Genomic DNA, 7,580 nt, shown 5'->3' on the forward strand with positions numbered 1-7,580 from the left:
AGCCTTTTAAACTTTTATCACACCTCCTAAAGGCAAGCCACATTGGGAATAGTTACAGACAGAAAGGGCTCTTTGCCTCCCACAGAATAAGGAATTACTCTGATCAAAAGAAAGCTGTTTTTGCCAAGCTTGTGTCTGCTATATGCGACCACGGAGTCTCAATGAATGCATTAAACTGCTTCAAGGCTCCTTCTGTCTTTCTTTAAGTAAGTTGTTGGATTGTAAAAAGGGGAAGTTAAAGAAGGAGCTGAGGGAAACTCCTTGTTGTGTTTTTTTAAACCAAGAAGCCCCATTGTGGTGCATCTGAAAGGGGAACAATCTCTGCGTCCCTTGTGCTTTATCCTTGAGTGATTGTGAAGAAAAATAATCAACACCATGAAATCAAAGTTTCTCTCTGAGAGGGGTTCAAGAAAACACTTTTCCTCCCAGTTTTTCTTCAGAAGAAAGAAGAAAAAAATTATAACACGCACCTTTCTCTTATCACAACTTCGACAATAATATCTTACCTTACTGTGAGAAAAACAAGCAAGGTGTGCTGTAGGTGTCCTCATGTATATGTTGACATGGATATGATCGACAGAAGAATAATTTCCAGATGGCTGGATACTGATGCACGGATAAGCCCACATTAATCGCCTGGATGGTTGGATAAACCCACATTAACCAGCTCCTGACCAAAACAGACAAGCGACAACAGAGCAAATGAAAGAAATGAAAGACAAGTGCCCAAGCAGATGGAAAAGTGACAATACCATAAAAGAGAAAAGGCTTTTGAAGGAATACTTGGATCCCTACAGCTCCAATATTGGTTTAAATCCTGACTCTAAACAGGGAAAAAAGACTCATGTTCAGCCAGATGAGAAAGATTTAGCTGCAGCACATCGCATGAATAATAATAAATTGAGCACGGATAAAAAAAGAATCAAAACCATTTATTGTCATGTAAACTGAGCCGCAGTGGTAAAGCTTCACTTTGAGAATGTTTATCTTTCGCATTAATATCACATGCTGAACATTAACAATCTACTTTAAAAAAAAAATATTCATCACTGGAATGTCAGAGGAAAAAGGCTTTTCACACTCTGCGTCTAAACTTAAACTGTGATGAACATGAAGTTAATATGAAGATAAAAAAAAAAGTCACAGTCACTGTGTGGAAAAAGGGATGGTGATGGGAATACGTTCAAGAAATTACTGGTCTCTGATAAGTTTTTATCTTATCAATGAAAAGGAGTTCTTATCAATAACCAAAATAATAAAATAAAATAAATCAGCCGTATTAAATAGGTAATACTATTTTGGGAGGGCTTGTGCATCCATTTAAAAAAATGTTTGTTTTTTTCTTTTTTACAATAAACAATTTTTTGTGTTGATTTATTTAATTATTGTTGTAGTGCAATAACTGTAAAGCTGCATTTCCCTCTGCAGACACAATACAGGTTGCACCAAGGACATGTACGTCACTTTTGCAAAATCACAAGAATTACCCTGCTTGGGAACAATAAAGTTCATCTTAAATTTTGTAATGCAAAATTATTTTGCCTCCATAAAATATTGGCTTTAAATGTTTTGAGCAAGTTAAATGTGAGGTTAATTTTGTGTGAAATAATTTTTGGGTTTTTTTTTCCAGGACAATGCCAACATTTTTTTTAAAATTGTTTTTAGGGTTGAGATTTTGTTACCTTTGGACAGAGCCAAGCTGTTCCCCCTGCTTCCAGTCTTTATGTTAAACTAAGCTAATCAGCTGCTGTAGCATCTATGGACAGACGCGACAGTGGTGTCAATTCTCTCATCTGTCTTTTGTGAATTAAGAGTATTGCCCAAAATGTCAAACTATTCCTTTCAGTCAACTTGCTTTTGCTTGGGGGCCCCTTTTGTAAAATGACATGGGCCAGTTGCAGCAGCCCCATGTCTCTAGAGTTTTAGGACATTTCTAGGACTTTAGGACATTTGTACGATTTTAGGACATTTCTAGGATTTTAGGATGTTTCTCGGATTTTAGGAGTTTTCTAGGATTTTAGAAGGTTTTTAAGATTATAGGACATTTCTAAGTTTTTTAGGGAGTTTCTAGGATTTCTGATGAACAAGCTCTATTTTTATGCTGTTTTATGCAGTCTGGCACCTTATGGATACAAAAATAATTCCCAGTGTGAATCGCTTTCTTTTTCACTGTGAATCAGTAATTGTTTGGGGGGCCACACAGCACTCTTATCAGGGGCCAGATTTGGCCCACGGGCCGTGAGTTGATTATCGCTGCTTTAAGGGCTCACAGGCTCCAAAGGTCGGCTGCTGTAGTCCATAGAGGCTTCCATAAATGCCCTATAAGTGTCTGTTAGCTGCTTTTTTGATCTATGAACAGCAAAGTCAGGCTTAGACGGTTAGCTAAGCTTCTGAGAGTGCAATAGCAAATCTCTTTTACCATGGTGTCGTGTGTTTGAGGGGTACAGTCGAGCTTTGGGAGCGAAGCCAAAGAAGAAGTACACAAGCTGTGAGAAACCCAACAGTCAGTGCTGGTTGGTAATCAAAGTCCTTTAGTGGCATCGGATCGCTGCCGGCTCACCTCAGGATGGTCGTCTGATCTCCTGCAAGAAAAGACGGGGGTTGGCAACAACAGAAGAAGAGAGAGCAACAGAAACAGTGAGAGATAGAAGGAGTGTTAAGAAAAGGGGGGAAAAAGGGATGAAGATCATTCCCACAACACATACCACTATCTCACAGGGTTTAAAGGGACCCCTTTCTGTACACCCCCACTTCCCCCCTCCCTCCCCCCTCCTTGTACCAATAATGCCAAAACTTGGCAGCCAACCCAGAGCACATGAGCAACAGTTTCCCATCGGAGAGAGCGAGGCAGCCATCCTACTGCCTTGGCACCAGCGATGTCTGAAGAATGACGGGCACTGTAAGAAGAGCGCAGACATGAATGGAGTCTGTTAGGAGGAGAGAAAACAGCACATATGAATGAATGCCTTTTGATTGTCTGAGAGTGATTCTGATGAGAGCTCATCACAGGCTGTAAAAAGTGACATTATTTAATATGCTGATAAAAAGAAAGGTTAATGACTGGAGATAAAGAAAGAAAACAAATATAAATATTGCAATTTTCAAGACATTTTTTTGCTCATGCAGGCTAAAAATTGACATTGAGATAAACATATTAAATATGAATTCTGACTAAGTTGGTTTTTCAAAGTCCTCTTTACCCCCTGCCAAAGAGATGAGGGCTTCACCTTTTTGCACTTGGCACAACCCTCTATGTGCTCACCAGCAATGCCATCAGATTATGCAAATCCATGGAGATGTCCCATTCAACACTACCTCCATTTAGAACTGAGATATTTGAGCCAAAAATGAATAGAGTGATAAAAGAGGCAGTGTTTTACTGAGGCAAAGCAAGACAAGGGTCAAAGACATCTCCGATATAAATGAAAACATAATGAATACTGTACAGAATATCCAACTGTGGACCATCGTCTTAGTGACACCCTCACTTGTCTTGCTTTTTTCCTCTTTTTGTTGTTTTGCTAAGTTTTGCTTATGCAGAGGACGGCTGACAATCTGAGAAATATGGAGGCGAGCGAGCAGCATGGGAACAGTCCAACAAGCGTGCAACAACACACCACAGAAAAAAGAAAAAGAAACAAAAACAACAAACAAAAAGAAACAAACTAAGACCAAACTCTTTGTTATTCATGGGAAAAAAGAGCAAGCTTGTTAACTTGCACAATTAAGGCATCATTTGCCAAGAGAAAGTGCAGTTCTTTGTTTTTGGGGGGACAAAAGGTTGAGAGAGCGTGTTTCAGTTGTGGTGCTGCGAGATCCATGAGGGTGGGTTTGGTTATCTGGTGTGCCACAACAAGGGACACTTTTGTCACAAGCACAGACAGTGTGACATTGGAAAGTGCTCGAGATAAATCAGGTAATTTTGCATGGTAGTTAGACAAAGAGCGCCATGCATTCCAGTTCCTGTGTGTGCTTATAAAGGGAGTATGTGTTAAGAGGAGGCAAATGTAACAATAACACCATGTGAGTAATTTCACCAGACGTCTCCAATAGAGTGGCATAATTTATGATTTAAGGCCTTTTTGTTAGAGACTAATGGCATTAAGTTGGACAACATCAATAAATTATTCATATTTAGACAACTTTGTTAAATCAAAGAACCCTTAATAAAGATATTAACTTAAGTTTGCACTCCAAAATCACCAGCAGATACACATTTTTCATGCAACAGTTTGCTTTTGTTGTCAAGGCTCTGGCTTTCATCTCCTTAAACAGTCCAATATCATTCATGTGACTTACAAAATGCCTCTTTCAGTATGCACATCAAAAAAAGACCTGAATCGCCAAGAACATGTGCACGAGTAATTTGTTTGGGTACAGGAGTCAGAACAGCAAAATTAAAAAATAGGATAATCATGAAAGCATAGAAACACATGATTAGATAGCTGGAGACAAAAGAGGAGAGGTAATGAAACACTTTTAAAAAGTGTTTTACAAAATACAAAAATGATCTTTAAGTATCACAGTTTACCCTCTCTGGTCTAAACTGCCCAAATAGAGCCCCAGAATGTGTGCATCTTAACTTAAAATTTTCATTTTAACTTCTGTCTACCAAAGATATGTGTTCGTTTTTAGTGTTTGTTTTTATTGCCATTATCTGTTTTTAAGTTGTGTATTCAGTATAGAGTATTTTGCACCTGAGATCTCTGATAAACATTCTCTCATTCTCATTTGCACAACAAACTTATACACTGAATTGAACTGAAGTGAATAATAGTTTGCTATTTTTACTGCTACTTTTACTTTAGAAAGTTATGCAAATCAGAGTTAAATGCAGAAACAAATGAGTTAAAACCAAACCTATCAGCGTGGTTAGATGCCACAAAAGGAAGTGCAAAAATGATGGGTGAGCTGGTCCTTTAAATGATATAACGAGTGCTCATTAAAATAGTCTCCACCTTTCTAGTTGAGCATAATTTCATTGAAATTCTGCAGAACTTTACTAGAAGCAGAGCTTTTATCTTTTCTTCAAAATGGAAATAATTTCTCAACCCTGTTGAGTTGTAAACTGCTGTCATGTCTGTCAGCACTTCACTTTTTATTTCCATGCATCACACACTTAACACGCCTCTGTCTCCTCTCTGCAAGTAAAGCTCAAGATCTCCAGCAGCACTGGAATTCCCATCTTGGGATTCAGTGTGGAGAGCCGTCCTTTCAGCTTCAATCACTCTCGTGCCTGTGTGACTGCATTCACGTGTGAAAGTTTTCTTTGAAAAAGCCTTTAGGTTGTACTGAGGCCGGTTTATTCCTGCCAGAAATCTTTCTCAAACATAACGCTTCAGTGGCGAACAGAGAATATGTAAACCGACAACGTGAATCAGGAGAATGCAACGTGAAGCTCTTTGGTAATGTGAAAGGCCGTGAGTGTGTGTGATGTGGTCAGACGGTCACAGCTGAGCCACCTGACAAACTTGACGCCCCAGTCGACTCTTTGAGGGGCCAAAAAGAAAGGGTAAATAAAACCCAGAGGTCCTAATGTGCTCCCTGTGCGCTTGGCTGGACTCATGAGGGGCGAGCATGGTATGTTTGCCCTTTTGTCCGGACGCTCCTCTGTGTTTAGCAGTGTCCGGGGCCAGCCTAGGGCCAGCGAGGGGCGACCCTGGGGCGCCACAGGTCACCCTCTGAGGTCACGAACTGAGTAGCCAATCCACAGGAAAAAATAAAGCAGAAATGAGACTAGCAGTTAGTGAGAATCAAAGACTTTATCTCCAGTGACTGCATGTGGCCAAGTTGAATGAGATTGAGCAGATATGCATTTTCTCGTGTGAATGTTGATAGTGTGACTGAATGCTTTTGATTGAGCTGAAAGAGCTTGTTTAGGATAAATGAAGAACTAAAAAAAGACATTCACACACCAGGACGAGAGACGCTGAGAGAATATGTCTCTCAGAGTCTTAAACTTGAAACAATATTGTAAATTTAAAGATTGTTTCCATTTTGGTTTTACGGTGTTTTAACAGTCCAATATGTGGTACGGAAGTGGTCATCGCGGTGGTGGGTGAAGCGGTCATACCCTCATTGACCTCAGCGTGACCTTCACAGCAGGGCACCCATGTCTGACACCAAGAACATGATGCAGCACAACACAGACTATGGAACAACAACCACATACGGCAATAAATCAAATAAGCCAAGTCATTCTTCAAACGAGACGGAACAAACTGCCAAAAAAAGGGATTTTGATTGATCATTGAACATTTAAAAAAGAAAACAAAACAGAACATATATTGTGTATATACATATGTTGTATGTGTATTTTTCACAAACTTCTCATATGTCAGTAAGTGTTTTAATGGTATTTACACAATTTTGTTGTCGTTTTTTTTACGTAGAAAGCATTATAGATTACAGAAAATGAAAAGAGAGAGGGAAAATGACACGCAAAAAAAATGGCCCCAGCCGTACTCAGACTCCTAAAATATCCTAAAATCCAAGAAACATCCTAAAATTCTAGAAACGTTCAAAAATCCAGAAAACGTTTCAAAATACTAGAATTGGCCTAAAATCTGAAAAACGTCCTAAAACACCGGAAATATTCTAAAATCCTAGAAACAAGTATGGGGCTGCAGGGACTGGCCCCTGGCTTCCTGTAATTTTGCAAAAGTGTCCCCCCGAGCAAACCAAGTCGCCTGTCTCTGCTCTAGGCCTCCAGGGTGCACTCATGACTCACCCCTTGCCTACACCCCGTTTTCTATCCCTGGTCACAGCATGTGGATCCCTGAGCAGTTTTTAGTTACAGTTAAAGTGCCTTGGTGCAATTTACCAAGATAAACAAGTTGCTTGTAATCTTCATTAAAATAGCTGGACTGGAAACACTGCATGTGTCTGAGTCTGCTAGACTGGTGTTGAACTGATAGAGAAGAGTTGTCATTTCTAGACTGTATCTGTTTTGTTTTTGCTGTTTATCTACATGCATTAGGGGATATTTGAGTAGAATAGTAAATATATGAGGGTTTTTTTTATTTGTCTGCAGGTTCAAATAATGTCTTTGGTAGTTGTTTTTTCTATTCCTAAAATTCATGGATGGATTATTAAACAGCCTGACCAGGCACAGGCCCAGGGTCCCTAAGTGTCAGGCCCCCGTGGCCTTCATTTACAAAACGTCATTCAAATTGCTGTGACACATACTGACCAGAAAGAGACTTAAAATGACCACAAATAGATGCAAATGAGTTGCAAAGAGATACAAAACAACTAAAAAGGATGCATAATAACTACACAGAAATGCAAAACAAAAACGAAACCCTCAAGGTCTGTGTGTCCTGCTCCTGTGTAGGAGAGGTGGTGGGGTCTTTTGCATATCGTGCCCGGGTGTCTCATAAACTGCCAATAATAAATTTTATATAAAGTTTAAAAATGCTATACTAATTTTGGTGACCCTTTTTTTCAGCTAGACACTTAAAAAAAGTTAATTTCCAGCAGTGATCTTAAAACTTAATTAAACATAATAACAGTAATGAAATTATAGTATCATTACATCATATTAACCATTACACAGCTAATGCAGATTAGATTAATTT

General features: G+C 39.2%; 1 long non-coding RNA gene across 1 annotated transcript in view; it reads right to left on the reverse strand.

Moving 5' to 3' along the window:
• Nucleotides 1-2,789: 2,789 nt before the first annotated feature.
• Nucleotides 2,790-7,580, reverse strand: part of LOC148190004 (uncharacterized) — a 14,143-nt gene continuing 9,352 nt past the window's right edge. The window contains exon 3 of the long non-coding RNA XR_015776282.1: nt 2,790-2,897. This is a non-coding gene — a long non-coding RNA (uncharacterized LOC148190004). The remainder of the gene's footprint in view (nt 2,898-7,580) is intronic.

This window comes from Plectropomus leopardus, chromosome 3, assembly GCF_026936395.1.
Source record: "Plectropomus leopardus strain MGB_pleo_1.0 chromosome 3, ASM2693639v1, whole genome shotgun sequence".
Classification (NCBI taxonomy): domain Eukaryota; kingdom Metazoa; phylum Chordata; class Actinopteri; order Perciformes; family Serranidae; genus Plectropomus; species Plectropomus leopardus.